This window comes from Nematostella vectensis, chromosome 4 (assembly GCF_932526225.1).
Source record: "Nematostella vectensis chromosome 4, jaNemVect1.1, whole genome shotgun sequence".
In the NCBI taxonomy this organism is placed as follows: domain Eukaryota; kingdom Metazoa; phylum Cnidaria; class Anthozoa; order Actiniaria; family Edwardsiidae; genus Nematostella; species Nematostella vectensis.
The window spans coordinates 12,675,955-12,700,956 of NC_064037.1; the positions used below are offsets into that span (position 1 = coordinate 12,675,955).

Here is a 25,002-nt window from a genome sequence, read left to right on the forward strand (position 1 = left end):
AAAATATCCGGCCTTTCGTCCCTTCGTGGGCTTGAACCACCAATCTTTCGGTTAACAGCCGAACGCGATAACTGATTGCGCCACAGAGACTTTGATAGAAACTAAATTAAATTAGTGGTATTACATGGTTTCTGTCATTACATTTGAAGCAGTTTTATCATGCCAAAAAAATATCCTTTCGTCCCTGGGTGGGCTTGAACCACCAACCTTTCGGTTAACAGCCGAACGCGCTAACCGATTGCGCCACAGAGACTTGGATGTGCACTAAATTAAATTCGTGGCATTACATGGTTTCTGTCATTAGTTTTGAAGCAGTTTTTTATCATGCCAAAAAAAATACCTTTTCGTCCCTTCGTGGGCTTAAACCACCAAGCTTTCGGTTAACGCGCTAACCGATTGCGCCAGAGAAACTTGGATTGACATTCAATTAAATTCGTGGTATTACATGGTTTCTATCATTACTTTTGAAGCAGTTCTTTATCATTCCAAAAAAACATCCTTTCGTCCCTGGGTGGGCTTGAACCACCAACCTTTCGGTTAACAGCCGAACGCGCTAACCGAATGCGCCACAGAGACTTAGATGTACACTAAATTAAATTCGTGGCATTACATGGTTTCTGTTATTACTTTTTAAGCAGTTTTTTATCATGCCAAAAAAACATCCTTTCGTCCCTGGGTGGGCTTGAACCACCAACCTTTCGGTTAACAGCCGAACGCGCTAACCGATTGCGCCACAGAGACTTGGATGTACACTAAATTAAATTCGTAGCATTACATGGTTTCTGTCATTACTTTTTAAGCAGATTTTTATCATGCCAAAAAAATACCCTTTCGTCCCTTCGTGGGCTTGAACCACCAACCTTTCGGTTAACAGCCGAACGCGCTAACCGATTGCGCCAGAGAAACTTGGATTGACATTAAATTAAATTCGTTGTATTTTATATGGTTTCTATCATTACCTTTGAAGGAGTTTTTTATCATGCCAAAAAAATATCCGGCCTTTCGTCCCTTCGTGGGCTTGAACCACCAATCTTTCGGTTAACAGCCGAACGCGCTAACCGATTGCGCCACAGAAACTTGGATTGACACTAAATTAAATTCGTGGTATTACATGGTTTCTATCATTACTATTGAAGGAGATTTTTCGTCATGCCAAAAAAAATATCCTTTCGTCCCTGGGTGGGCTTGAACCACCAACCTTTCGGTTAACAGCCGAACGCGCTAACCGATTGCGCCAGAGAAACTTGGATTGACATTCAATTAAATTCGTGGTATTACATGGTTTCTATCATTACTTTCGAAGGAGTTTTTTATCATGCCAAAAAAAATATCCGGCCTTTCGTCCCTTCGTGGGCTTGAACCACCAACCTTTCGGTTAACAGCCGAACGCGATAACTGATTGCGCCACAGAAACTTGGATTGACACTAAATTAAATTCGTGGTATTACATGGTTTCTATCATTACTATTGAAGGAGATTTTTTGTCATGCCAAAAAAAAATATCCTTTCGTCCCTGGGTGGGCTTGAACCACCAACCTTTCGGTTAACAGCCGAACGCGCTAACCGATTTCGCCAGAGAAACTTGGATTGACATTCAATTAAATTCGTGGTATTACATGGTTTCTATCATTACTTTCGAAGGAGTTTTTTATCATGCCAAAAAAAATATCCGGCCTTTCGTCCCTTCCTGGGCTTGAATCACCAACCTTTCGGTTAACAGCCGAACGCGATAACTGATTGCGCCACAGAGACTTTGATAGAAACTAAATTAAATTAGTGCTATTACATGGTTTCTGTCATTACATTTGAAGCAGTTTTATCATGCCAAAAAAATATCCTTTCGTCCCTGGGTGGGCTTGAACCACCAACCTTTCGGTTAACAGCCGAACGCGCTAACCGATTGCGCCACAGAGACTTGGATGTGCACTTAATTAAATTCGTGGCATTACATGGTTTCTGTCATTAGTTTTGAAGCAGTTTTTTATCATGCCAAAAAAAATACCTTTTCGTCCCTTCGTGGGCTTGAACCACCAACCTTTCGGTTAACGCGCTAACCGATTGCGCCAGAGAAACTTGGATTGACATTCAATTAAATTCGTGGTATTACATTGTTTCTATCATTACTTTTGAAGCAGTTCTTTATCATTCCAAAAAAACATCCTTTCGTCCCTGGGTGGGCTTGAACCACCAACCTTTCGGTTAACAGCCGAACGCGCTAACCGAATGCGCCACAGAGACTTAGATGTACACTAAATTAAATTCGTGGCATTACATGGTTTCTGTTATTACTTTTTAAGCAGTTTTTTATCATGCCAAAAAAACATCCTTTCGTCCCTGGGTGGGCTTGAACCACCAACCTTTCGGTTAACAGCCGAACGCGCTAACCGATTGCGCCACAGAGACTTGGATGTACACTAAATTAAATTCGTGGCATTACATGGTTTCTGTCATTACTTTTTAAGCAGATTTTTATCATGCCAAAAAAATACCCTTTCGTCCCTTCGTGGGCTTGAACCACCAACCTTTCGGTTAACAGCCGAACGCGCTAACCGATTGCGCCAGAGAAACTTGGATTGACATTAAATTAAATTCGTTGTATTACATGGTTTCTATCATTACCTTTGAAGGAGTTTTTTATCATGCCAAAAAAATATCCGGCCTTTCGTCCCTTCGTGGGCTTGAACCACCAATCTTTCGGTTAACAGCCGAACGCGCTAACCGATTGCGCCACAGAAACTTGGATTGCCACTAAATTAAATTCGTGGTATTACATGGTTTCTATCATTACTATTGAAGGAGATTTTTTGTCATGCCAAAAAAATATCCTTTCGTCCCTGGGTGGGCTTGAACCACCAACCTTTCGGTTAACAGCCGAACGCGCTAACCGATTGCGCCAGAGAAACTTGGATTGACATTCAATTAAATTCGTGGTATTACATGGTTTCTATCATTACTTTCGAAGGAGTTTTTTATCATGCCAAAAAAAATATCCGGCCTTTCGTCCCTTCGTGGGCTTGAACCACCAACCTTTCGGTTAACAGCCGAACGCGATAACTGATTGCGCCATAGAAACTTGGATTTACACTAAATTAAATTCGTTGTATTACATGGTTTCTATCATTACTATTGAAGGAGTTTTTTTATCATGCCAAAAATATACTTTCGTCCCTGGGTTGGATTTAACCATGAATCTTTCGGTTAACAACCTAACGCGCTAAAGGAATGCGCCACAGAGACTTCGATGGACAATAAATTAAATTAGTGGTATTACATGGTTTCTGTCATTACATTTGAAGCAGTTTTATCATGCCAAAAAAATATCCTTTCGTCCATGGGTGGGCTTGAACCACCAACCTTTCGGTTAACAGCCGAACGCGCTAACCGATTGCGCCACAGAGACTTGGATGTGCACTAAATTAAATTCGTGGCATTACATGGTTTCTGTCATTAGTCTTGAAGCAGTTTTTTATCATGCCAAAAAAAAATACCTTTTCGTCGCTTCGTGGGCTTGAACTACCAACCTTTCGGTTAACGCGCTAACCGATTGCGCCAGAGAAACTTGGATTGACATTCAATTAAATTCGTGGTATTACATGGTTTCTATCATTACTTTTGAAGCAGTTTTTTATCATGCCAAAAAAACATACTTTCGTCCCTGGGTGGGCTTGAACCACCAACCTTTCGGTTAACAGCCGAACGCGCTAACCGATTGCCCCACAGAGACTTGGATGTACATTAAATTAAATTCGTGGCATTACATGGTTTCTGTCATTACTTTTTAAGCAGTTTTTTACCATGCCAAAAAAACATCCTTTCGTCCCTGGGTGGGCTTGAACCACCAACCTTTCGGTTAACAGCCGAACGCGCTAACCGATTGCGCCACAGAGACTTGGATATACACTAAATTAAATTCGTGGCATTACATGGTTTCTGTCATTACTTTTTAAGCAGTTTTTTATCATGCCAAAAAAATACCCTTACGTCCCTTCGTGGGCTTGAACCACCAACCTTCCGGTTAACAGCCGAACGCGCTAACCGATTGCGCCACAGAAACTTGGATTGACACTAAATTAAATTCGTGGTATTACATGGTTTCTATCATTACATTTGAAGCATGTTATATCATGCCAAAAAAATATCCTTTCGTCCCTGGGTGGGCTTGAACCACCGACCTTTCAGTTAACAGCCGAACGCGCTAACCGATTGCAACACAGAGACTTGGATGTACACTAAATTACATTCGTGGCATTACATGGTTTCTGTCATTACTTTTTAAGCAGTTTTTTATTATGCCAAGAAAATACCCTTTCGTCCCTGGGTGGGCTTGAACCAACAACCTTTCGGTTAACAGCCGAACGCGCTAACCGATTGCGCCAGAGAAACTTGGATTGACATTCAATTAAATTCGTGGTATTACATGGTTTCTATCATTACTTTCGAAGGAGTTTTTTATCATGCCAAAAAAATATCCGGCCTTTCGTCCCTTCGTGGGCTTGAACCACCAACCTTTCGGCTAACAGCCGAACGCGATAACCGATTGCGCCACAGAAACTTGGATTTACACTAAATTAAATTCGTGGTATTACATGGGTTCTATCATTGCATTTGAAGCATTTTATATCATGCCAAAAAAATATCCTTTCGTCCATGGGTGGGCTTGAACCACCGACCTTTTGGTTAACAGCCGAACGCGCTAACCGATTGCAACACAGAGACTTGGATGTATACTAAATTAAATTCGTGGCATTAAATGGTTTCTGTCATTACTTTTGAAGCAGTTTTTTATCATGCCGAAAAAATACCCTTTAGTCCCTGGGTGGGCTTGAACCACCAACGTTTCGGTTAACAGCCGAACGCGCTAACCGATTGCGCCACAGAAACTTGGATTGACACTAAATTAAATTCGTGGTATTACATGGTTTCTATCATTACTATTGAAGGAGATTTTTTTTCATGCCAAAAAAAATATCCTTTCGTCATTGGGTGGGCTTGAACCACCAACCTTTCGGTTAACAGCCGAACGCGCTAACCGATTGCGCCACAGAGACTTGGATGTGCACTAAATTAAATTCGTGGCATTACATGGTTTCTGTCATTAGTTTTGAAGCAGTTTTTTATCATGCCAAAAAAGAATACCTTTTCGTCCCTTCGTGGGCTTGAACCAACAACCTTTCGGTTAACGCGCTAACCGATTGCGCCATTGAAACTTGGATTGACATTCAATTAAATTCGTGGTATTACATTGTTTCTATCATTACTTTTGAAGCAGTTTTTTATCATGCCAAAAAAACATACTTTCGTCCCTGGGTGGGCTTGAACCACCAACATTTCGGTTAACAGCCGAACGCGCTAACCGATTGCCCCACAGAGACTTGGATGTACACTAAATTCAATTCGTGGCATTACATGGTTTCTGTCATTACTTTTTAAGCAGTTTTTTATCATGCCAAAAAAATACCCTTTCGTCCCTGGGTGGGCTTGAACCACCAACCTTTCGGTTAACAGCCGAACGCGCTAACAGATTGCGCCAGAGAAACTTGGATTGACATTCAATTAAATTCGTGGTATTACATGGTTTCTATCATTACTTTCGAAGGAGTTTTTTATCATGCCAAAAAAATATCCGTAATTTCGTCCCTTCGTGGGCTTGAACCACCAACCTTTCGGTTAACAGCCGAACGCGCTAACCGATTGCGCCACAGAAACTTGGATTTACACTAAATTAAATTCGTGGTATTACATGGGTTCTATCATTGAATTTGAAGCATTTTATATCATGCCAAAAAAATATCCTTTCGTCCCTGGGTGGGCTTGAACCACCGACCTTTTGGTTTACAGCCGAACGCGCTAACCGATTGCAACACAGAGACTTGGATGTATTCTAAATTAAATTCGTGGCATTAAATGGTTTTTGTCATTACTTTTGAAGCAGTTTTTTATCATGCCAAAAAAATACCCTTTAGTCCCTGGGTGGGATTGAACCACCAACGTTTCGGTTAACAGCCGAACGCGCTAACCGATTGCGCCACAGAAACTTGGATTGACACTAAATTAAATTCGTGGTATTACATGGTTTCTATCATTACTATTGAAGGAGATTTTTTTTCATGCCAAAAAAAACTATCCTTTCGTCCCTGGGTGGGCTTGAACCACCAACCTTTCGGTTAACAGCCGAACGCGCTAACCGATTGCGCCACAGAGACTTTGATAGAAACTAAATTAAATTAGTGGTATTACATGGTTTCTGTCATTACATTTGAAGCAGTTTTTTATCATGCCAAAAAAATACCCTTTCGTCCCTGGGTGGGCTTGAACCACCAACCTTTCGGTTAACGCGCTAACCGATTGCGCTAGAGAAACTTGGATTGACATTCAATTAAATTCGTGGTATTACATGGTTTCTATCATTACTTTTGAAGCAGTTTTTTATCATTCCAAAAAAGCATCCTTTCGTCCCTGGGTGGGCTTGAACCACCAACCTTTCGGTTAACAGCCGAACGCGCTAACCAATTGCGCCACAGAGACTTGGATGTACACTAAATTAAATTCGTGGCATTACATGGTTTCTGTCATTACTTTTTAAGCAGTTTTTTATCATGCCAAAAAAACATACTTTCGTCCCTGGGTGGGCTTGAACCACCAACCTTTCGGTTAACAGCCGAACGAGCTAACCGATTGCGCCACAGAGACTTGGATGTACACTAATTTAAATTCGTGGCATCACATGGTTTCTGTCATTTCTTTTTAAGCAGTTTTTTTTATCATGCCAAAAAAATACCCTTACGTCCCTTCGTGGGCTTGAACCACCAACCTTCCGGTTAACAGCCGAACGCGCTAACCGGTTGCGCCAGAGAAACTTGGATTGACATTCAATTAAATTCGTGGTATTACATGGTTTCTATCATTACTTTCGAAGGAGTTTTTTATCATGCCAAAAAAAAATATCCGGCCTTTCGTCCCTTCGTGGGCTTGAACCACCAACCTTTCGGTTAACAGCCGAACGCGATAACCGATTGCGCGATAGAAACTTGGATTTACACTAAATTAAATTCGTTGTATTACATGGTTTCTATCATTACTATTGAACGAGTTTTTTTATCATGCCAAAAATATACTTTTGTCCCTGGGTTGGCTTTAACCATGAATCTTTCGGTTAACAACCTAACGCGCTAAAGGATTGCGCCACAGAGACTTCGATGGACAATAAATTAAATTAGTGGTATTACATGGTTTCTGTCATTACATTTAAAGCAGTTTTATCATGCCAAAAAAATATGTTTTCGTCCCTGGGTGGGCTTGAACCACCAACCTTTCGGTTAACAGCCGAACGCGATAACCGATTGCGCCACAGAGACTTGGATGTGCACTAAATTAAATTCGTGGCATTACATGGTTTCTGTCATTAGTTCTGAAGCAGTTTTTTATCATGCCAAAAAAAAAATACCTTTTCGTCCCTTCGTGGGCTTGAACCACCAACCTTTCGGTTAACGCGCTAACCGATTGCGCCATAGAAACTTGGATTGACATTCAATTAAATTCGTGGTATTACATGGTTTCTATCATTACCTTTGAAGGAGTTTTTTATCATGCCAAAAAAATATCCGGCCTTTCGTCCCTTTGTGGGCTTGAACCACCAACCTTTCGGTTAACAGCCGAACGCGCTAACCGATTGCGCCAGAGAAACTTGGATTGACATTCATTTAAATTCGTGGTATTACATGGTTTCTATCATTACTTTTGAAGCAGTTCTTTATCATTCCAAAAAAACATCCTTTCGTCCCTGGGTGGGCTTGAACCACCAACCTTTCGGTTAACAGCCGAACGCGCTAACCGAATGCGCCACAGAGACTTAGATGTACACTAAATTAAATTCGTGGCATTACATGGTTTCTGTCATTACTTTTTAAGCAGTTTTTTATCATGCCAAAAAAACATCCTTTCGTCCCTGGGTGGGCTTGAACCACCAACCTTTCGTTAACAGCCGAACGCGCTAACCGATTGCGCCACAGAGACTTGGATGTACACTAAATTAAATTCGTGGCATTATATGGTTTCTGTCATTACTTTTTAAGCAGATTTTTATCATGCCAAAAAAATACCCTTTCGTCCCTTCGTGGGCTTGAACCACCAACCTTTCGGTTAACAGCCGAACGCGCTAACCGATTGCGCCAGAGAAACTTGGATTGACATTAAATTAAATTTGTTGTATTACATGGTTTCTATCATTACTTTCGAAGGAGTTTTTTATCATGCCAAAAAAATATCCGGCCTTTCGTCCCTTCGTGGGCTTGAACCACCAACCTTTCGGTTAACAGCCGAACGCGATAACCGATTGCGCCACAGAAACTTGGATTTACACTAAATTAAATTCGTGGTATTACATGGGTTCTACCATTGCATTTGAAGCATTTTATATCATGCCAAAAAAATATCCTTTCGTCCATGGGTTGGCTTGAACCACCGACCTTTTGGTTAACAGCCGAACGCGCTAACCGATTGCAACACAGAGACTTGGATGTATACTAAATTAAATTCGTGGCATTAAATGGTTTCTGTCATTACTTTTGAAGCAGTTTTTTGTCATGCCGAAAAAATACCCTTTATTCCCTGGGTGGGCTTGAACCACCAACGTTTCGGTTAACAGCCGAACGCGCTAACCGATTGCGCCACAGAAACTTGGATTAACACTAAATTAAATTCGTGGTATTACATGGTTTCTATCATTACTATTGAAGGAGATTTTTTTTCATGCCAAAAAAAATATCCTTTCGTCATTGGGTGGGCTTGAACCACCAACCTTTCGGTTAACAGCCGAACGCGCTAACCGATTGCGCCACAGAGACTTGGATGTGCACTAAATTAAATTCGTGGCATTACATGGTTTCTGTCATTAGTTTTGAAGCAGTTTTTTATCATGCCAAAAAAGAATACCTTTTCGTCCCTTCGTGGGCTTGAACCACCAACCTTTCGGTTAACGCGCTAACCGATTGCGCCATTGAAACTTGGATTGACATTCAATTAAATTCGTGGTATTACATGGTTTCTATCATTACTTTTGAAGCAGTTTTTTATCATGCCAAAAAAACATACTTTCGTCCCTGGGTGGGCTTGAACCACCAACCTTTCGGTTAACAGCCGAACGCGCTAACCGATTGCCCCACAGAGACTTGGATGTACACTAAATTCAATTCGTGGCATTACATGGTTTCTGTCATTACTTTTTAAGCAGTTTTTTATCATGCCAAAAAAATACCCTTTCGTCCCTGGGTGGGCTTGAACCACCAACCTTTCGGTTAACAGCCGAACGCGCTAACAGATTGCGCCAGAGAAACTTGGATTGACATTCAATTAAATTCGTGGTATTACATGGTTTCTATCATTACTTTCGAAGGAGTTTTTTATCATGCCAAAAAAATATCCGTAATTTCGTCCCTTCGTGGGCTTGAACCACCAACCTTTCGGTTAACAGCCGAACGCGCTAACCGATTGCGCCACAGAAACTTGGATTTACACTAAATTAAATTCGTGGTATTACATGGGTTCTATCATTGAATTTGAAGCATTTTATATCATGCCAAAAAAATATCCTTTCGTCCGTGGGTGGGCTTGAACCACCGACCTTTTGGTTTACAGCCGAACGCGCTAACCGATTGCAACACAGAGACTTGGATGTATACTAAATTAAATTCGTGGCATTAAATGGTTTTTGTCATTACTTTTGAAGCAGTTTTTTATCATGCCAAAAAAATACCCTTTAGTCCCTGGGTGGGCTTGAACCACCAACGTTTCGGTTAACAGCCGAACGCGCTAACCGATTGCGCCACAGAAACTTGGATTGACACTAAATTAAATTCGTGGTATTACATGGTTTCTATCATTACTATTGAAGGAGATTTTTTTTATGCCAAAAAAAACTATCCTTTCGTCCCTGGGTGGGCTTGAACCACCAACCTTTCGGTTAACAGCCGAACGCGCTAACCGATTGCGCCACAGAGACTTTGATAGAAACTAAATTAAATTAGTGGTATTACATGGTTTCTGTCATTACATTTGAAGCAGTTTTTTATCATGCCAAAAAAATACCCTTTCGTCCCTGGGTGGGCTTGAACCACCAACCTTTCGGTTAACGCGCTAACCGATTGCGCTAGAGAAACTTGGATTGACATTCAATTAAATTCGTGGTATTACATGGTTTCTATCATTACTTTTGAAGCAGTTTTTTATCATTCCAAAAAAGCATCCTTTCGTCCCTGGGTGGGCTTGAACCACCAACCTTTCGGTTAACAGCCGAACGCGCTAACCAATTGCGCCACAGAGACTTGGATGTACACTAAATTAAATTCGTGGCATTACATGGTTTCTGTCATTACTTTTTAAGCAGTTTTTTATCATGCCAAAAAAACATACTTTCGTCCCTGGGTGGGCTTGAACCACCAACCTTTCGGTTAACAGCCGAACGCGCTAACCGATTGGCCCACAGAGACTTGGATGTACACTAAATTCAATTTGTGGCATTACATGGTTTCTGTCATTACTTTTTAAGCAGTTTTTTATCATGCCAAAAAAATATCCTTTCGTCCATGGGTGGGCTTGAACCACCGACCTTTTGGTTAACAGCCGAACGCGCTAACCGATTGCAACACAGAGACTTGAATGTATACTAAATTAAATTCGTGGCATTAAATGGTTTCTGTCATTACTTTTGAAGCAGTTTTTTATCATGCCGAAAAAATACCCTTTAGTCCCTGGGTGGGCTTGAACCACCACCGTTTCGGTTAACAGCCGAACGCGCTAACCGATTGCGCCACAGAAACTTGGATTGACACTAAATTAAATTCGTGGTATTACATGGTTTCTATCATTACTATTGAAGGAGATTTTTTTTCATGCCAAAAAAAATATCCTTTCGTCATTGGGTGGGCTTGAACCACCAACCTTTCGGTTAACAGCCGAACGCGCTAACCGATTGCGCCACAGAGACTTGGATGTGCACTAAATTAAATTCGTGGCATTACATGGTTTCTGTCATTAGTTTTGAAGCAGTTTTTTATCATGCCAAAAAAGAATACCTTTTCGTCACTTCGTGGGCTTGAACCACCAACCTTTCGGTTAACGCGCTAACCGATTGCGCCATTGAAACTTGGATTGACATTCAATTAAATTCGTTGTATTACATGGTTTCTATCATTACTTTTGAAGCAGTTTTTTATCATGCCAAAAAAACATACTTTCGTCCCTGGGTGGGCTTGAACCACCAACCTTTCGGTTAACAGCCGAACGCGCTAACCGATTGCCCCACAGAGACTTGGATGTACACTAAATTCAATTCGTGGCATTACATGGTTTCTGTCATTACTTTTTAAGCAGTTTTTTATCATGCCAAAAAAATACCCTTTCGTCCCTGGGTGGGCTTGAACCACCAACCTTTCGGTTAACAGCCGAACGCGCTAACAGATTGCGCCAGAGAAACTTGGATTGACATTCAATTAAATTCGTGGTATTACATGGTTTCTATCATTACTTTCGAAGGAGTTTTTTATCATGCCAAAAAAATATCCGTAATTTCGTCCCTTCGTGGGCTTGAACCACCAACCTTTCGGTTAACAGCCGAACGCGCTAACCGATTGCGCCACAGAAACTTGGATTTACACTAAATTAAATTCGTGGTATTACATGGGTTCTATCATTGAATTTGAAGCATTTTATATCATGCCAAAAAAATATCCTTTCGTCCGTGGGTGGGCTTGAACCACCGACCTTTTGGTTTACAGCCGAACGCGCTAACCGATTGCAACACAGAGACTTGGATGTATACTAAATTAAATTCGTGGCATTAAATGGTTTTTGTCATTACTTTTGAAGCAGTTTTTTATCATGCCAAAAAAATACCCTTTAGTCCCTGGGTGGGCTTGAACCACCAACGTTTCGGTTAACAGCCGAACGCGCTAACCGATTGCGCCACAGAAACTTGGATTGACACTAAATTAAATTCGTGGTATTACATGGTTTCTATCATTACTATTGAAGGAGATTTTTTTTCATGCCAAAAAAAACTATCCTTTCGTCCCTGGGTGGGCTTGAACCACCAACCTTTCGGTTAACAGCCGAACGCGCTAACCGATTGCGCCACAGAGACTTTGATAGAAACTAAATTAAATTAGTGGTATTACATGGTTTCTGTCATTACATTTGAAGCAGTTTTTTATCATGCCAAAAAAATACCCTTTCGTCCCTGGGTGGGCTTGAACCACCAACCTTTCGGTTAACGCGCTAACCGATTGCGCTAGAGAAACTTGGATTGACATTCAATTAAATTCGTGGTATTACATGGTTTCTATCATTACTTTTGAAGCAGTTTTTTATCATTCCAAAAAAGCATCCTTTCGTCCCTGGGTGGGCTTGAACCACCAACCTTTCGGTTAACAGCCGAACGCGCTAACCAATTGCGCCACAGAGACTTGGATGTACACTAAATTAAATTCGTGGCATTACATGGTTTCTGTCATTACTTTTTAAGCAGTTTTTTATCATGCCAAAAAAACATACTTTCGTCCCTGGGTGGGCTTGAACCACCAACCTTTCGGTTAACAGCCGAACGCGCTAACCGATTGGCCCACAGAGACTTGGATGTACACTAAATTCAATTCGTGGCATTACATGGTTTCTGTCATTACTTTTTAAGCAGTTTTTTATCATGCCAAAAAAATACCCTTTCGTCCCTGGGTGGGCTTGAACCACCAACCTTTTGGTTAACAGCCGAACGCGCTAACAGATTGCGCCAGAGAAACTTGGATTGACATTCAATTAAATTCGTGGTATTACATGGTTTCTATCATTACTTTCGAAGGAGTTTTTTATCATGCCAAAAAAATATCCGTAATTTCGTCCCTTCGTGGGCTTGAACCACCAACCTTTCGGTTAACAGCCGAACGCGCTAACCGATTGCGCCACAGAAACTTGGATTTACACTAAATTAAATTCGTGGTATTACATGGGTTCTATCATTGAATTTGAAGCATTTTATATCATGCCAAAAAAATATCCTTTTGTCCGTGGGTGGGCTTGAACCACCGACCTTTTGGTTTACAGCCGAACGCGCTAACCGATTGCAACACAGAGACTTGGATGTATACTAAATTAAATTCGTGGCATTAAATGGTTTTTGTCATTACTTTTGAAGCAGTTTTTTATCATGCCAAAAAAATACCCTTTAGTCCCTGGGTGGGCTTGAACCACCAACGTTTCGGTTAACAGCCGAACGCGCTAACCGATTGCGCCACAGAAACTTGGATTGACACTAAATTAAATTCGTGGTATTACATGGTTTCTATCATTACTATTGAAGGAGATTTTTTTTCATGCCAAAAAAAACTATCCTTTCGTCCCTGGGTGGGCTTGAACCACCAACCTTTCGGTTAACAGCCGAACGCGCTAACCGATTGCGCCACAGAGACTTTGATAGAAACTAAATTAAATTAGTGGTATTACATGGTTTCTGTCATTACATTTGAAGCAGTTTTTTATCATGCCAAAAAAATACCCTTTCGTCCCTGGGTGGGCTTGAACCACCAACCTTTCGCTTAACGCGCTAACCGATTGCGCTAGAGAAACTTGGATTGACATTCAATTAAATTCGTGGTATTACATGGTTTCTATCATTACTTTTGAAGCAGTTTTTTATCATTCCAAAAAAGCATCCTTTCGTCCCTGGGTGGGCTTGAACCACCAACCTTTCGGTTAACAGCCGAACGCGCTAACCAATTGCGCCACAGAGACTTGGATGTACACTAAATTAAATTCGTGGCATTACATGGTTTCTGTCATTACTTTTTAAGCAGTTTTTTATCATGCCAAAAAAACATACTTTCGTCCGTGGGTGGGCTTGAACCACCAACCTTTCGGTTAACAGCCGAACGAGCTAACCGATTGCGCCACAGAGACTTGGATGTACACTAATTTAAATTCGTGGCATCACATGGTTTCTGTCATTTCTTTTTAAGCAGTTTTTTTTATCATGCCAAAAAAATACCCTTACGTCCCTTCGTGGGCTTGAACCACCAACCTTCCGGTTAACAGCCGAACGCGCTAACCGGTTGCGCCAGAGAAACTTGGATTGACATTCAATTAAATTCGTGGTATTACATGGTTTCTATCATTACTTTCGAAGGAGTTTTTTATCATGCCAAAAAAAATATCCGGCCTTTCGTCCCTTCGTGGGCTTGAACCACCAACCTTTCGGTTAACAGCCGAACGCGATAACCGATTGCGCGATAGAAACTTGGATTTACACTAAATTAAATTCGTTGTATTACATGGTTTCTATCATTACTATTGAAGGAGTTTTTTTATCATGCCAAAAATATACTTTCGTCCCTGGGTTGGCTTTAACCATGAATCTTTCGGTTAACAACCTAACGCGCTAAAGGATTGCGCCACAGAGACTTCGATGGACAATAAATTAAATTAGTGGTATTACATGGTTTCTGTCATTACATTTAAAGCAGTTTTATCATGCCAAAAAAATATCTTTTCGTCCCTGGGTGGGCTTGAACCACCAACCTTTCGGTTAACAGCCGAAGGCGATAACCGATTGCGCCACAGAGACTTGGATGTGCACTAAATTAAATTCGTGGCATTACATGGTTTCTGTCATTAGTTCTGAAGCAGTTTTTTATCATGCCAAAAAAAAAAATACCTTTTCGTCCCTTCGTGGGCTTGAACCACCAACCTTTCGGTTAACGCGCTAACCGATTGCGCCAGAGAAACTTGGATTGACATTCAATTAAATTCGTGGTATTACATGGTTTCTATCATTACTTTTGAAGCAGTTCTTTATCATTCAAAAAAAAACATCCTTTCGTCCCTGGGTGGGCTTGAACCACCAACCTTTCGGTTAACAGCCGAACGCGCTAACCGAATGCGCCACAGAGACTTAGATGTACACTAAATTAAATTCGTGGCATTACATGGTTTCTGTCATTACTTTTTAAGCAGTTTTTTATCATGCCAAAAAAACATCCTTTCGTCCCTGGGTGGGCTTGAACCACCAACCTTTCGGTTAACAGCCGAACGCGCTAACCGATTGCGCCACAGAGACTTGGATGTACACTAAATTAAATTCGTGGCATTACATGGTTTCTGTCATTACTTTTTAAGCAGATTTTTATCATGCCAAAAAAATACCCTTTCCTCCCTTCGTGGGCTTGAACCACCAACCTTTCGGTTAACAGCCGAACACGCTAACCGATTGCGCCAGAGAAACTTGGATTGACATTAAATTAAATTTGTTGTATTACATGGTTTCTATCATTACCTTTGAAGGAGTTTTTTATCATGCCAAAAAAATATCCGGCCTTTCGTCCCTTCGTGGGCTTGAACCACCAATCTTTCGGTTAACAGCCGAACGCGCTAACCGATTGCGCCACAGAAACTTGGATTGACACTAAATTAAATTCGTGGTATTAAATGGTTTCTGTCATTACTTTTGAAGCAGTTTTTTTATCATGCCGAAAAAATACCCTTTAGTCCCTGGGTGGGCTTGAACCACCAACGTTTCGGTTAACAGCCGAACGCGCTAACCGATTGCGCCACAGAAACTTGGATTGACACTAAATTAAATTCGTGGTATTACATGGTTTCTATCATTACTATTGAAGGAGATTTTTTTTCATGCCAAAAAAAATATCCTTTCGTCATTGGGTGGGCTTGAACCACCAACCTTTCGGTTAACAGCCGAACGCGCTAACCGATTGCGCCACAGAGACTTGGATGTGCACTAAATTAAATTCGTGGCATTACATGGTTTCTGTCATTAGTTTTGAAGCAGTTTTTTATCATGCCAAAAAAGAATACCTTTTCGTCCCTACGTGGGCTTGAACCACCAACCTTTCGGTTAACGCGCTAACCGATTGCGCTATTGAAACTTGGATTGACATTCAATTAAATTCGTGGTATTACATGGTTTCTATCATTACTTTTGAAGCAGTTTTTTATCATGCCAAAAAAACATACTTTCGTCCCTGGGTGGGCTTGAACCACCAACCTTTCGGTTAACAGCCGAACGCGCTAACCGATTGCCCCACAGAGACTTGGATGTACACTAAATTCAATTCGTGGCATTACATGGTTTCTGTCATTACTTTTTAAGCAGTTTTTTATCATGCCAAAAAAATACCCTTTCGTCCCTGGGTGGGCTTGAACCACCAACATTTCGGTTAACAGCCGAACGCGCTAACCGAATGCGCCACAGAAACTTGGATTGACACTAAATTAAATTCGTGGTATTACATGGTTTCTATCATTACTATTGAAGGAGATTTTTTTTCATGCCAAAAAAAAATATCCTTTCGTCCCTGGGTGGGCTTGAACCACCAACCTTTCGGTTAACAGCCGAACGCGCTAACCGATTGCGCCACAGAGACTTTGATAGAAACTAAATTAAATTAGTGGTATTACATGGTTTCTGTCATTACATTTGAAGCAGTTTTTTATCATGCCAAAAAAATACCCTTTCGTCCCTGGGTGGGCTTGAACCACCAACCTTTCGGTTAACGCGCTAACCGATTGCGCTAGAGACACTTGGATTGACATTCAATTAAATTCGTGGTATTACATGGTTTCTATCATTACTTTTGAAGCAGTTTTTTATCATTCCAAAAAAGCATCCTTTCGTCCCTGGGTGGGCTTGAACCACCAACCTTTCGGTTAACAGCCGAACGCGCTAACCAATTGCGCCACAGAGACTTGGATGTACACTAAATTAAATTCGTGGCATTACATGGTTTCTGTCATTACTTTTTAAGCAGTTTTTTATCATGCCAAAAAAACATACTTTCGTCCCTGGGTGGGCTTGAACCACCAACCTTTCGGTTAACAGCCGAACGCGCTAACCGATTGGCCCACAGAGACTTGGATGTACACTAAATTCAATTCGTGGCATTACATGGTTTCTGTCATTACTTTTTAAGCAGTTTTTTATCATGCCAAAAAAATACCCTTTCGTCCCTGGGTGGGCTTGAACCACCAACCTTTTGGTTAACAGCCGAACGCGCTAACAGATTGCGCCAGAGAAACTTGGATTGACATTCAATTAAATTCGTGGTATTACATGGTTTCTATCATTACTTTCGAAGGAGTTTTTTATCATGCCAAAAAAATATCCGTAATTTCGTCCCTTCGTGGGCTTGAACCACCAACCTTTCGGTTAACAGCCGAACGCGCTAACCGATTGCGCCACAGAAACTTGGATTTACACTAAATTAAATTCGTGGTATTACATGGGTTCTATCATTGAATTTGAAGCATTTTATATCATGCCAAAAAAATATCCTTTCGTCCGTGGGTGGGCTTGAACCACCGACCTTTTGGTTTACAGCCGAACGCGCTAACCGATTGCAACACAGAGACTTGGATGTATACTAAATTAAATTCGTGGCATTAAATGGTTTTTGTCATTACTTTTGAAGCAGTTTTTTATCATGCCAAAAAAATACCCTTTAGTCCCTGGGTGGGCTTGAAACACCAACGTTTCGGTTAACAGCCGAACGCGCTAACCGATTGCGCCACAGAAACTTGGATTGACACTAAATTAAATTCGTGGTATTACATGGTTTCTATCATTACTATTGAAGGAGATTTTTTTTCATGCCAAAAAAAACTATCCTTTCGTCCCTGGGTGGGCTTGAACCACCAACCTTTCGGTTAACAGCCGAACGCGCTAACCGATTGCAACACAGAGACTTTGATGGACATTAAACTAAAATCGTGGCATTTCATGGTTTCTGTCATTACTTTTGAAGCAGTTTTTTATCATGCGAAAAAAATACCCTTTCGTCCCTTCGTGGGCTTGAACCACCAACCTTTCGGTTAAACGCCGAACGCGCTAACCGATTGCGCCAGAGAAACTTGGATTGACATTAAATTAAATTCGTGGTTTTACATGGTTTCTATCATTAGCTTTGAAGGAGTTTTTTATCATGCCAAAAAAACATCCGGCCTTTCGTCCCTTCGTGGGCTTGAACCACCAACCTTTCTGTTAACAGCCGAACGCGATAACCGATTGCGCCACAGAAACTTGGATTTACACTAAATTAAATTCGTGGTATTACATGGTTTCTATCATTACATTTGAAGCATCGTTTTATCATACCAAAAGTATATCCTTTCGTCCCTGGGTGGGCTTGAACCACCAACCTTTCGGTTAACAGCCGAACGCGCTAACCGATTGCCCCACAGAGACTTGGATGTACACTAAATTAAATTCGTGGCATCACATGGTTTCTGTCATTACTTTTTAAGCAGTTTTTTTATCATGCCAAAAAAATACCCTTACGTCCCTTCGTAGGCTTGAAACACCAACCTTCCGGTTAACGCGCTAACCGAATGCGCCACAGAGACTTGGATGTACACTAAATTAAATTCGTGGCATTACATGGTTTCTGTCAATACTTTTTAAGCAGTTTTTTATCATGCCAAAAAAATACCCTTACGTCCCTTCGTGGGCTTGAACCACCAACCTTCCGGTTAACAGCCGAACGCGCTAACCGATTGCGCCACAGAAACTTGGATTGACACTAAATTAAATTCGTGGTATTACATGGTTTCTATCATTACATTTGAAGCATTTTATATCATGCCAAAAAATATCCTTTCGTCCCTGGGTGGGCTTGAACCACCGACCTTTTGGTTAACAGCCGAACGCGCTAACCGATTGCAACACAGAGACTTGGATGTACACTAAATTACCTTCGTGTCATTAAATGGTTTCTGTCATTACTATTGAAGCAGTTTTTTTATCATGCCAAAAAAATATCCTTTCGTCCCTGGGTGGGCTTGAACCACCAACCTTTCAGTTAACAACCGAACGCGCTAACCGATTGCGCCACAGAGACTTGGATGTACACTAAATTAAATTCGTGGCATTACATGGTTTCTGTCATTACTTTTTAAGCAGTTTTTTATCATGCCAAAAAAATACCCTTTCGTCCCTGGGTGGGCTTGAATCACCAACCTTTCGGTTTACAGCCGAACGAGCTAACCGATTGCGCCACAGAGACTTGGATGTACACTAAATTAAATTCGTGGCATCACATGGTTTCTGTCATTACTTTTTAAGCAGTTTTTTTATCATGCCAAAAAAATACCCTTACGTCCCTTCGTAGGCTTGAAACACCAACCTTCCGGTTAACAGCCGAACGCGCTAACCGATTGCGCCAGAGAAACTTGGATTGACATTCAATTAAATTCGAGGTATTACATGGTTTCTATCATTACTTTCGAAGGAGTTTTTTATCATGCCAAAAAAAATATCCGGCCTTTCCTCCCTTCGTGGGCTTGAACTACCAACCTTTCGGTTAACAGCCGAACGCGATAACCGATTGCGCCATAGAAACTTGGATTTACACTAAATTAAATTCGTTGTATTACATGGTTTCTATCATTACTATTGAAGGAGTTTTTTTATCATGCCAAAAATATACTTTCGTCCCTGGGTTGGCTTTAACCATGAATCTTTCGGTTAACAACCTAACGCGCTAAAGGATTGCGCCACAGAGACTTCGATGGACAATAAATTAAATTAGTGGTATTACATGGTTTCTGTCATTACATTTGAAGCAGTTTTATCATGCCAAAAAAATATCCTTTCGTCCCTGGGTGGGCTTGAACCAACAACCTTTCGGTTAACAGCCGAACGCGCTAACCGATTGCGCCACAGAGACTTGGATGTGCACTAAATTAAATTCGTGGCATTACATGGTTTCTGTCATTAGTTTTGAAGCAGTTTTTTATCATGCCAAAAAAAAAATACCTTTTCGTCCCTTCGTGGGCTTGAACCACCAACCTTTCGGTTAACGCGCTAACCGAATGCGCCACAGAGACTTGGATGTACACTAAATTAAATTCGTGGCATTACATGGTTTCTGTCAATACTTTTTAAGCAGTTTCTTATCATGCCAAAAAAAATAACCTTTCGTCCCTGGGTGGGCTTGAACCACCAACCTTTCGGTTAACAGCCGAACGCGCTAACCGATTGCGCCACAGAAACTTGGATTGACACTAAATTAAATTCGTGGTATTACATGGTTTCTATCATTACATTTGAAGCATTTTATATCATGCCAAAAAATATCCTTTCGTCCCTGGGTGGGCTTGAACCACCGACCTTTTGGTTAATAGCCTAACGCGCTAACCGATTGCAACACAGAGACTTGGATGTACACTAAATTACATTCGTGGCATTAAATGGTTTCTGTCATTACTATTGAAGCAGTTTTTTTATCATGCCAAAAAAATATCCTTTCGTCCCTGGGTGGGCTTGAACCACCAACCTTTCAGTTAACAACCGAACGCGCTAACCGATTGCGCCACAGAGACTTGGATGTACACTAAATTAAATTCGTGGCATTACATGGTTTCTGTCATTACTTTTTAAGCAGTTTTTTATCATGCCAAAAAAATACCCTTTCGTCCCTGGGTGGGCTTGAACCACCAACCTTTCGGTTAACAGCCGAACGCGCTAACCGATTGCACCAGAGAAACTTGGATTGACATTCAATTAAATTCGTGGTATTACATGGTTTCTATCATTACTTTCGAAGGAGTTTTTTTATCATGCCAAAAAAATATCCGGCCTTTCGTCACTTCGTGGGCTTGACCCACCAACCTTTCAGTTAACAACCGAACGCGCTAACCGATTGCGCCACAGAGACTTGGATTTACACTAAATTAAATTCGTGGCATTACATGGTTTCTGTCATTACTTTTGAAGCAGTTTTTTATCATGCCAAAAAAATATCCTTTCGTCCCTGGGTGGGCTTGAACCACCAACCTTTTGGTTAACAGCCGAACGCGCTAACCGATTGCGCCACAGAGACTTGGATGTGCACTAAATTAAATTCGTGGCATTACATGGTTTCTGTCATTAGTTTTTAAGCAGTTTTTTTATCATGCCTAAAAAAATACCTTTTCGTCCCTTCGTGGGCTTGAACCACCAACCTTTCGGTTAACGCGCTAACCGATTGCGCCAGAGAAACTTGGATTGACATTCAATTAAATTCGTGGTATTACATGGTTTCTATCATTACTTTTGAAGCAGTTTCTTATCATGCCAAAAAAAATAACCTTTCGTCCCTGGGTGGGCTTGAACCACCAACCTTTCGGTTAACAGCCGAACGCGCTAACCGGTTGCGCCACAGAGACTTTGATAGACACTAAATTAAATTAGTGGTATTACATGGTTTCTGTTATTACATTTGAAGCAGTTTTATCATGCCAAAAAAATATCCTTTCGTCCCTGGATGGGCTTGAACCACCGACCTTTTGGTTAACAGCCGAACGCGCTAACCGATTGCAACACAGAGACTTGGATGTACACTAAATTAAATTCGTGGCATTAAATGGTTTCTGTCATTACTTTTGAAGCAGTTTTTTATCGTGCCAAAAAAATACAATTTAGTCCCTGGGTGGGCTTGAACCACCAACGTTTCGGTTAACAGTCGAACGCGCTAACCGGTTGCGCCACAGAGACTTTGATAGACACTAAATTAAATTCGTGGTATTACATGGTTTCTGTTATTACATTTGAAGCAGTTTTATCATGCCAAAAAAATATCCTTTCGTCCCTGGATGGGCTTGAACCACCGACCTTTTGGTTAACAGCCGAACGCGCTAACCGATTGCAACACAGAGACTTGGATGTACACTAAATTAAATTCGTGGTATTACATGGTTTCTATCATTACTTTCGAAGGAGTTTTTTATCATGCCAAAAAAAATATCCGGCCTTTCGTCCCTTCGTGGGCTTGAACCACCAACGTTTCGGTTAACAGTCGAACGCGCTAACCGATTGCGCCACAGAGACTTGGATGTGCACTAAATTAAATTCGTGGCATTACATGGTTTCTGTCATTAGTCTTGAAGCAGTTTTTTATCATGCCAAAAAAAAATACCTTTTCGTCCCTTCGTGGGCTTGAACCACCAACCTTTCGGTTAACGCGCTAACCGATTGCGCCAGAGAAACTTGGATTGACATTCAATTAAATTAGTGGTATTACATGGTTTCTATCATTACTTTTGAAGCAGTTTTTTATCATGCCAAAAAAACATACTTTCGTCCCTGGGTGGGCTTGAACCACCAACCTTTCGGTTAACAGCCGAACGCGCTAACCGATTGCGCCACAGAGACTTGGATGTGCACTAAATTAAATTCGTGGCATTACATGGTTTCTGTCATTAGTTTTGAAGCAGTTTTTTATCATGCCAAAAAAAAAACCTTTTCTTCCTATCGTGGGCTTGAACCACCAACCTTTCGGTTAACGCGCTAACCGATTGCGCCATAGAAACTTGGATTGACATTCAATTAAATTCGTGGTATTACATGGTTTCTATCATTACTTTTGAAGCAGTTTTTTATCATGCCAAAAAAAAATACTTTCGTCCCTGGGTGGGCTTGAACCACCAACCTTTCGGTTAACAGCCGAACGCGCAAACCGATTGCCCCACAGAGACTTGGATGTACACTAAATTAAATTCGTGGCATTACATGGTTTCTGTCATTACTTTTTAAGCAGTTTTTTATCATGCCAAAAAAACATGCTTTCGTCCCTGGGTGGGCTTGAACCACCAACCTTTCGGTTAACAGCCGAACGCGCTAACCGATTGCGCCACAGAAACTTGGATTGACACTAAATTAAATTCGTGGTATTACATGGTTTCTATCATTACATTTGAAGCATTTTATATCATGGCAAAAAAATATCCTTTCGTCCCTGGGTGGGCATGAACCACCGACCTTTTGGTTAACAGCCGAACGCGCTAACCGATTGCAACACAGAGACTTGGATGTACACTAAATTACATTCGTGGCATTAAATGGTTTCTGTCATTACTATTGAAGCAGTTTTTTTATCATGCCAAAAAAATATCCTTTCGTCCCTGGGTGGGCTTGAACCACCAACCTTTCAGTTAACAACCGAACGCGCTAACCGATTGCGTCACAGAAACTTGGATGTACACTAAATTAAATTCGTGGCATTACATGGTTTCTGTCATTACTTTTTAAGCAGTTTTTTATCATGCCAAAAAAATACCCTTTCGTCCCTGGGTGGGCTTGAACCACCAACCTTTCGGTTAACGCGCTAACCGATTGCGCCAGAGAAACTTGGATTGACATTCAATTAAATTCGTGGTATTACATGGTTTCTATCATTACTTTTGAAGCAGTTTTTTATCATTCCAAAAAAGCATCCTTTCGTCCCTGGGTGGGCTTGAACCACCAACCTTTCGGTTAACAGCCGAACGCGCTAACCGATTGCGCCACAGAGACTTGGATGTACACTAAATTAAATTCGTGGCATTACATGGTTTCTGTCATTACTTTTTAAGCAGTTTTTTTATCATGCCAAAAAAACATCCTTTCGTCCCTGGGTGGGCTTGAACCACCAACCTTTCGGTTAACAGCCGAACGAGCTAACCGATTGCGCCACAGAGACTTGGATGTACACTAAATTAAATTCGTGGCATCACATGGTTTCTGTCATTACTTTTTAAGCAGTTTTTTTTATCATGCCAAAAAAATACCCTTACGTCCCTTCGTGGGCTTGAACCACCAACCTTCCGGTTAACAGCCGAACGCGCTAACCGATTGCGCCAGAGAAACTTGGATTGACATTCAATTAAATTCGTGGTATTACATGGGTTCTATCATTGCATTTGAATCATTTTATATCATGCCAAAAAAATATCCTTTCGTCCCTGGGTGGGCTTGAACCACCGACCTTTTGGTTAACAGCCGAACGCGCTAACCGATTGCAACACAGAGACTTGGATGTACACTAAATTAAATTCGTGGCATTAAATGGTTTCTGTCATTACTTTTGAAGCAGTTTTTTATCATGCGAAAAAAAAATTTTCTTTCGTCCCTGGGTGGGCTTGAACCACCAACCTTTCGGTTAACAGCCGAACGCTCTAACCGATTGCGCCAGAGAAACTTGGATTGACATTCAATTAAATTCGTGGTATTACATGGTTTCTATCATTACTTTCGAAGGAGTTTTTTATCATGCCAAAAAAAATATCCGGCCTTTCGTCCCTTCGTGGGCTTGAACCACCAACCTTTCGGTTAACAGCCGAACGCGATAACCGATTGCGCCATAGAAACTTGGATTTACACTAAATTAAATTCGTTGTATTACATGGTTTCTATCATTACTATTGAAGGAGTTTTTTTATCATGCCAAAAATATACTTTCGTCCCTGGGTTGGCTTTAACCATGAATCTTTCGGTTAACAACCTAACGCGCTAAAGGATTGCGCCACAGAGACTTCGATGGACAATAAATTAAATTAGTGGTATTACATGGTTTCTGTCATTACATTTGAAGCAGTTTTATCATGCCAAGAAATATCCTTTCGTCCCTTTGTGGGCTTGAACCACCAACCTTTCGGTTAACAGCCGAACGCGCTAACCGATTGCGCCACAGAGACTTGGATGTGCACTAAATTAAATTCGTGGCATTACATGGTTTCTGTCATTAGTTTTGAAGCAGTTTTTTATCATGCCAAAAAAAAAATACTTTTTCGTCCCTTCGTGGGCTTGAACCACCAACCTTTCGGTTAACGCGCTAACCGATTGCGCCATAGAAACTTGGATTGACATTCAATTAAATTCGTGGTATTACATGGTTTCTATCATTACTTTTGAAGCAGTTTTTTATCATGCCAAAAAAACATACTTTCGTCCCTGGGTGGGCTTGAACCACCAACCTTTCGGTTAACAGCCGAACGTGCTAACCGATTGCCCCACAGAGACTTGGATGTACACTAAATTAAATTCGTGGCATTACATGGTTTCTGTCATTACTTTTTAAGCAGTTTTTTATCATGCCAAAAAAACATCCTTTCGTCCCTGGGTGGGCTTGAACCACCAACCTTTCGGTTAACAGCCGAACGCGCTAACCGATTGCGCCACAGAAACTTGGATTGACACTAAATTAAATTAATGGT

The 25,002-nt window shown here is 41.0% G+C and overlaps 62 non-coding genes across 62 annotated transcripts; all 62 read right to left on the minus strand.

Annotated features, from left to right (window-relative positions):
* Nucleotides 1–179: 179 nt before the first annotated feature.
* Nucleotides 180–253, minus strand: Trnan-guu. Its single transcript has one exon. It is a non-coding gene; the product is annotated as a tRNA-Asn (tRNA).
* A 249-nt stretch (nt 254–502) lies between these two features.
* On the minus strand, nt 503–576 carry Trnan-guu. The gene has a single exon. It is a non-coding gene; the product is annotated as a tRNA-Asn (tRNA).
* A 91-nt stretch (nt 577–667) lies between these two features.
* Nucleotides 668–741, minus strand: Trnan-guu. Its single transcript has one exon. It is a non-coding gene; the product is annotated as a tRNA-Asn (tRNA).
* A 429-nt stretch (nt 742–1,170) lies between these two features.
* On the minus strand, nt 1,171–1,244 carry Trnan-guu. Its single transcript has one exon. It is a non-coding gene; the product is annotated as a tRNA-Asn (tRNA).
* Nucleotides 1,245–1,841: 597 nt separating this feature from the next.
* On the minus strand, nt 1,842–1,915 carry Trnan-guu. The gene has a single exon. It is a non-coding gene; the product is annotated as a tRNA-Asn (tRNA).
* Nucleotides 1,916–2,164: 249 nt separating this feature from the next.
* Trnan-guu lies at nt 2,165–2,238 on the minus strand. Its single transcript has one exon. It is a non-coding gene; the product is annotated as a tRNA-Asn (tRNA).
* Nucleotides 2,239–2,329: 91 nt separating this feature from the next.
* On the minus strand, nt 2,330–2,403 carry Trnan-guu. Its single transcript has one exon. It is a non-coding gene; the product is annotated as a tRNA-Asn (tRNA).
* Nucleotides 2,404–2,829: 426 nt separating this feature from the next.
* Trnan-guu lies at nt 2,830–2,903 on the minus strand. The gene has a single exon. It is a non-coding gene; the product is annotated as a tRNA-Asn (tRNA).
* A 423-nt stretch (nt 2,904–3,326) lies between these two features.
* On the minus strand, nt 3,327–3,400 carry Trnan-guu. The gene has a single exon. It is a non-coding gene; the product is annotated as a tRNA-Asn (tRNA).
* A 250-nt stretch (nt 3,401–3,650) lies between these two features.
* On the minus strand, nt 3,651–3,724 carry Trnan-guu. The gene has a single exon. It is a non-coding gene; the product is annotated as a tRNA-Asn (tRNA).
* Nucleotides 3,725–3,815: 91 nt separating this feature from the next.
* Nucleotides 3,816–3,889, minus strand: Trnan-guu. The gene has a single exon. It is a non-coding gene; the product is annotated as a tRNA-Asn (tRNA).
* Nucleotides 3,890–4,144: 255 nt separating this feature from the next.
* Trnan-guu lies at nt 4,145–4,218 on the minus strand. Its single transcript has one exon. It is a non-coding gene; the product is annotated as a tRNA-Asn (tRNA).
* Nucleotides 4,219–4,807: 589 nt separating this feature from the next.
* Nucleotides 4,808–4,881, minus strand: Trnan-guu. Its single transcript has one exon. It is a non-coding gene; the product is annotated as a tRNA-Asn (tRNA).
* A 93-nt stretch (nt 4,882–4,974) lies between these two features.
* On the minus strand, nt 4,975–5,048 carry Trnan-guu. Its single transcript has one exon. It is a non-coding gene; the product is annotated as a tRNA-Asn (tRNA).
* A 250-nt stretch (nt 5,049–5,298) lies between these two features.
* On the minus strand, nt 5,299–5,372 carry Trnan-guu. Its single transcript has one exon. It is a non-coding gene; the product is annotated as a tRNA-Asn (tRNA).
* A 589-nt stretch (nt 5,373–5,961) lies between these two features.
* Trnan-guu lies at nt 5,962–6,035 on the minus strand. The gene has a single exon. It is a non-coding gene; the product is annotated as a tRNA-Asn (tRNA).
* A 94-nt stretch (nt 6,036–6,129) lies between these two features.
* Trnan-guu lies at nt 6,130–6,203 on the minus strand. Its single transcript has one exon. It is a non-coding gene; the product is annotated as a tRNA-Asn (tRNA).
* A 248-nt stretch (nt 6,204–6,451) lies between these two features.
* On the minus strand, nt 6,452–6,525 carry Trnan-guu. The gene has a single exon. It is a non-coding gene; the product is annotated as a tRNA-Asn (tRNA).
* A 91-nt stretch (nt 6,526–6,616) lies between these two features.
* Trnan-guu lies at nt 6,617–6,690 on the minus strand. The gene has a single exon. It is a non-coding gene; the product is annotated as a tRNA-Asn (tRNA).
* A 591-nt stretch (nt 6,691–7,281) lies between these two features.
* Trnan-guu lies at nt 7,282–7,355 on the minus strand. Its single transcript has one exon. It is a non-coding gene; the product is annotated as a tRNA-Asn (tRNA).
* Nucleotides 7,356–7,775: 420 nt separating this feature from the next.
* Trnan-guu lies at nt 7,776–7,849 on the minus strand. Its single transcript has one exon. It is a non-coding gene; the product is annotated as a tRNA-Asn (tRNA).
* Nucleotides 7,850–8,601: 752 nt separating this feature from the next.
* Nucleotides 8,602–8,676, minus strand: Trnan-guu. Its single transcript has one exon. It is a non-coding gene; the product is annotated as a tRNA-Asn (tRNA).
* Nucleotides 8,677–8,769: 93 nt separating this feature from the next.
* On the minus strand, nt 8,770–8,843 carry Trnan-guu. The gene has a single exon. It is a non-coding gene; the product is annotated as a tRNA-Asn (tRNA).
* A 250-nt stretch (nt 8,844–9,093) lies between these two features.
* Trnan-guu lies at nt 9,094–9,167 on the minus strand. The gene has a single exon. It is a non-coding gene; the product is annotated as a tRNA-Asn (tRNA).
* A 589-nt stretch (nt 9,168–9,756) lies between these two features.
* On the minus strand, nt 9,757–9,830 carry Trnan-guu. Its single transcript has one exon. It is a non-coding gene; the product is annotated as a tRNA-Asn (tRNA).
* A 93-nt stretch (nt 9,831–9,923) lies between these two features.
* Trnan-guu lies at nt 9,924–9,997 on the minus strand. The gene has a single exon. It is a non-coding gene; the product is annotated as a tRNA-Asn (tRNA).
* A 248-nt stretch (nt 9,998–10,245) lies between these two features.
* Nucleotides 10,246–10,319, minus strand: Trnan-guu. Its single transcript has one exon. It is a non-coding gene; the product is annotated as a tRNA-Asn (tRNA).
* A 421-nt stretch (nt 10,320–10,740) lies between these two features.
* On the minus strand, nt 10,741–10,814 carry Trnan-guu. Its single transcript has one exon. It is a non-coding gene; the product is annotated as a tRNA-Asn (tRNA).
* A 93-nt stretch (nt 10,815–10,907) lies between these two features.
* Trnan-guu lies at nt 10,908–10,981 on the minus strand. Its single transcript has one exon. It is a non-coding gene; the product is annotated as a tRNA-Asn (tRNA).
* A 250-nt stretch (nt 10,982–11,231) lies between these two features.
* Trnan-guu lies at nt 11,232–11,305 on the minus strand. Its single transcript has one exon. It is a non-coding gene; the product is annotated as a tRNA-Asn (tRNA).
* Nucleotides 11,306–11,894: 589 nt separating this feature from the next.
* Nucleotides 11,895–11,968, minus strand: Trnan-guu. Its single transcript has one exon. It is a non-coding gene; the product is annotated as a tRNA-Asn (tRNA).
* Nucleotides 11,969–12,062: 94 nt separating this feature from the next.
* Trnan-guu lies at nt 12,063–12,136 on the minus strand. Its single transcript has one exon. It is a non-coding gene; the product is annotated as a tRNA-Asn (tRNA).
* Nucleotides 12,137–12,384: 248 nt separating this feature from the next.
* Nucleotides 12,385–12,458, minus strand: Trnan-guu. Its single transcript has one exon. It is a non-coding gene; the product is annotated as a tRNA-Asn (tRNA).
* Nucleotides 12,459–13,212: 754 nt separating this feature from the next.
* Trnan-guu lies at nt 13,213–13,286 on the minus strand. The gene has a single exon. It is a non-coding gene; the product is annotated as a tRNA-Asn (tRNA).
* Nucleotides 13,287–13,380: 94 nt separating this feature from the next.
* Nucleotides 13,381–13,454, minus strand: Trnan-guu. Its single transcript has one exon. It is a non-coding gene; the product is annotated as a tRNA-Asn (tRNA).
* A 248-nt stretch (nt 13,455–13,702) lies between these two features.
* Trnan-guu lies at nt 13,703–13,776 on the minus strand. Its single transcript has one exon. It is a non-coding gene; the product is annotated as a tRNA-Asn (tRNA).
* Nucleotides 13,777–14,531: 755 nt separating this feature from the next.
* Nucleotides 14,532–14,605, minus strand: Trnan-guu. Its single transcript has one exon. It is a non-coding gene; the product is annotated as a tRNA-Asn (tRNA).
* Nucleotides 14,606–14,858: 253 nt separating this feature from the next.
* Nucleotides 14,859–14,932, minus strand: Trnan-guu. Its single transcript has one exon. It is a non-coding gene; the product is annotated as a tRNA-Asn (tRNA).
* Nucleotides 14,933–15,023: 91 nt separating this feature from the next.
* Nucleotides 15,024–15,097, minus strand: Trnan-guu. The gene has a single exon. It is a non-coding gene; the product is annotated as a tRNA-Asn (tRNA).
* A 426-nt stretch (nt 15,098–15,523) lies between these two features.
* Trnan-guu lies at nt 15,524–15,597 on the minus strand. Its single transcript has one exon. It is a non-coding gene; the product is annotated as a tRNA-Asn (tRNA).
* A 93-nt stretch (nt 15,598–15,690) lies between these two features.
* Trnan-guu lies at nt 15,691–15,764 on the minus strand. Its single transcript has one exon. It is a non-coding gene; the product is annotated as a tRNA-Asn (tRNA).
* Nucleotides 15,765–16,014: 250 nt separating this feature from the next.
* Trnan-guu lies at nt 16,015–16,088 on the minus strand. The gene has a single exon. It is a non-coding gene; the product is annotated as a tRNA-Asn (tRNA).
* Nucleotides 16,089–16,179: 91 nt separating this feature from the next.
* Trnan-guu lies at nt 16,180–16,253 on the minus strand. Its single transcript has one exon. It is a non-coding gene; the product is annotated as a tRNA-Asn (tRNA).
* Nucleotides 16,254–16,347: 94 nt separating this feature from the next.
* On the minus strand, nt 16,348–16,421 carry Trnan-guu. Its single transcript has one exon. It is a non-coding gene; the product is annotated as a tRNA-Asn (tRNA).
* Nucleotides 16,422–16,669: 248 nt separating this feature from the next.
* Trnan-guu lies at nt 16,670–16,743 on the minus strand. Its single transcript has one exon. It is a non-coding gene; the product is annotated as a tRNA-Asn (tRNA).
* A 922-nt stretch (nt 16,744–17,665) lies between these two features.
* Trnan-guu lies at nt 17,666–17,739 on the minus strand. The gene has a single exon. It is a non-coding gene; the product is annotated as a tRNA-Asn (tRNA).
* Nucleotides 17,740–18,164: 425 nt separating this feature from the next.
* Trnan-guu lies at nt 18,165–18,238 on the minus strand. The gene has a single exon. It is a non-coding gene; the product is annotated as a tRNA-Asn (tRNA).
* Nucleotides 18,239–18,816: 578 nt separating this feature from the next.
* Nucleotides 18,817–18,890, minus strand: Trnan-guu. Its single transcript has one exon. It is a non-coding gene; the product is annotated as a tRNA-Asn (tRNA).
* A 754-nt stretch (nt 18,891–19,644) lies between these two features.
* Nucleotides 19,645–19,718, minus strand: Trnan-guu. The gene has a single exon. It is a non-coding gene; the product is annotated as a tRNA-Asn (tRNA).
* Nucleotides 19,719–19,970: 252 nt separating this feature from the next.
* Nucleotides 19,971–20,044, minus strand: Trnan-guu. Its single transcript has one exon. It is a non-coding gene; the product is annotated as a tRNA-Asn (tRNA).
* Nucleotides 20,045–20,133: 89 nt separating this feature from the next.
* Nucleotides 20,134–20,207, minus strand: Trnan-auu. Its single transcript has one exon. It is a non-coding gene; the product is annotated as a tRNA-Asn (tRNA).
* Nucleotides 20,208–20,299: 92 nt separating this feature from the next.
* Trnan-guu lies at nt 20,300–20,373 on the minus strand. Its single transcript has one exon. It is a non-coding gene; the product is annotated as a tRNA-Asn (tRNA).
* A 426-nt stretch (nt 20,374–20,799) lies between these two features.
* On the minus strand, nt 20,800–20,873 carry Trnan-guu. Its single transcript has one exon. It is a non-coding gene; the product is annotated as a tRNA-Asn (tRNA).
* Nucleotides 20,874–21,124: 251 nt separating this feature from the next.
* On the minus strand, nt 21,125–21,198 carry Trnan-guu. Its single transcript has one exon. It is a non-coding gene; the product is annotated as a tRNA-Asn (tRNA).
* Nucleotides 21,199–21,452: 254 nt separating this feature from the next.
* Trnan-guu lies at nt 21,453–21,526 on the minus strand. The gene has a single exon. It is a non-coding gene; the product is annotated as a tRNA-Asn (tRNA).
* Nucleotides 21,527–22,109: 583 nt separating this feature from the next.
* Nucleotides 22,110–22,183, minus strand: Trnan-guu. The gene has a single exon. It is a non-coding gene; the product is annotated as a tRNA-Asn (tRNA).
* Nucleotides 22,184–22,432: 249 nt separating this feature from the next.
* On the minus strand, nt 22,433–22,506 carry Trnan-guu. The gene has a single exon. It is a non-coding gene; the product is annotated as a tRNA-Asn (tRNA).
* Nucleotides 22,507–22,597: 91 nt separating this feature from the next.
* Nucleotides 22,598–22,671, minus strand: Trnan-guu. Its single transcript has one exon. It is a non-coding gene; the product is annotated as a tRNA-Asn (tRNA).
* A 578-nt stretch (nt 22,672–23,249) lies between these two features.
* Nucleotides 23,250–23,323, minus strand: Trnan-guu. Its single transcript has one exon. It is a non-coding gene; the product is annotated as a tRNA-Asn (tRNA).
* Nucleotides 23,324–23,415: 92 nt separating this feature from the next.
* Trnan-guu lies at nt 23,416–23,489 on the minus strand. The gene has a single exon. It is a non-coding gene; the product is annotated as a tRNA-Asn (tRNA).
* A 1,245-nt stretch (nt 23,490–24,734) lies between these two features.
* Trnan-guu lies at nt 24,735–24,808 on the minus strand. Its single transcript has one exon. It is a non-coding gene; the product is annotated as a tRNA-Asn (tRNA).
* A 91-nt stretch (nt 24,809–24,899) lies between these two features.
* Trnan-guu lies at nt 24,900–24,973 on the minus strand. Its single transcript has one exon. It is a non-coding gene; the product is annotated as a tRNA-Asn (tRNA).
* Nucleotides 24,974–25,002: the final 29 nt, after the last annotated feature.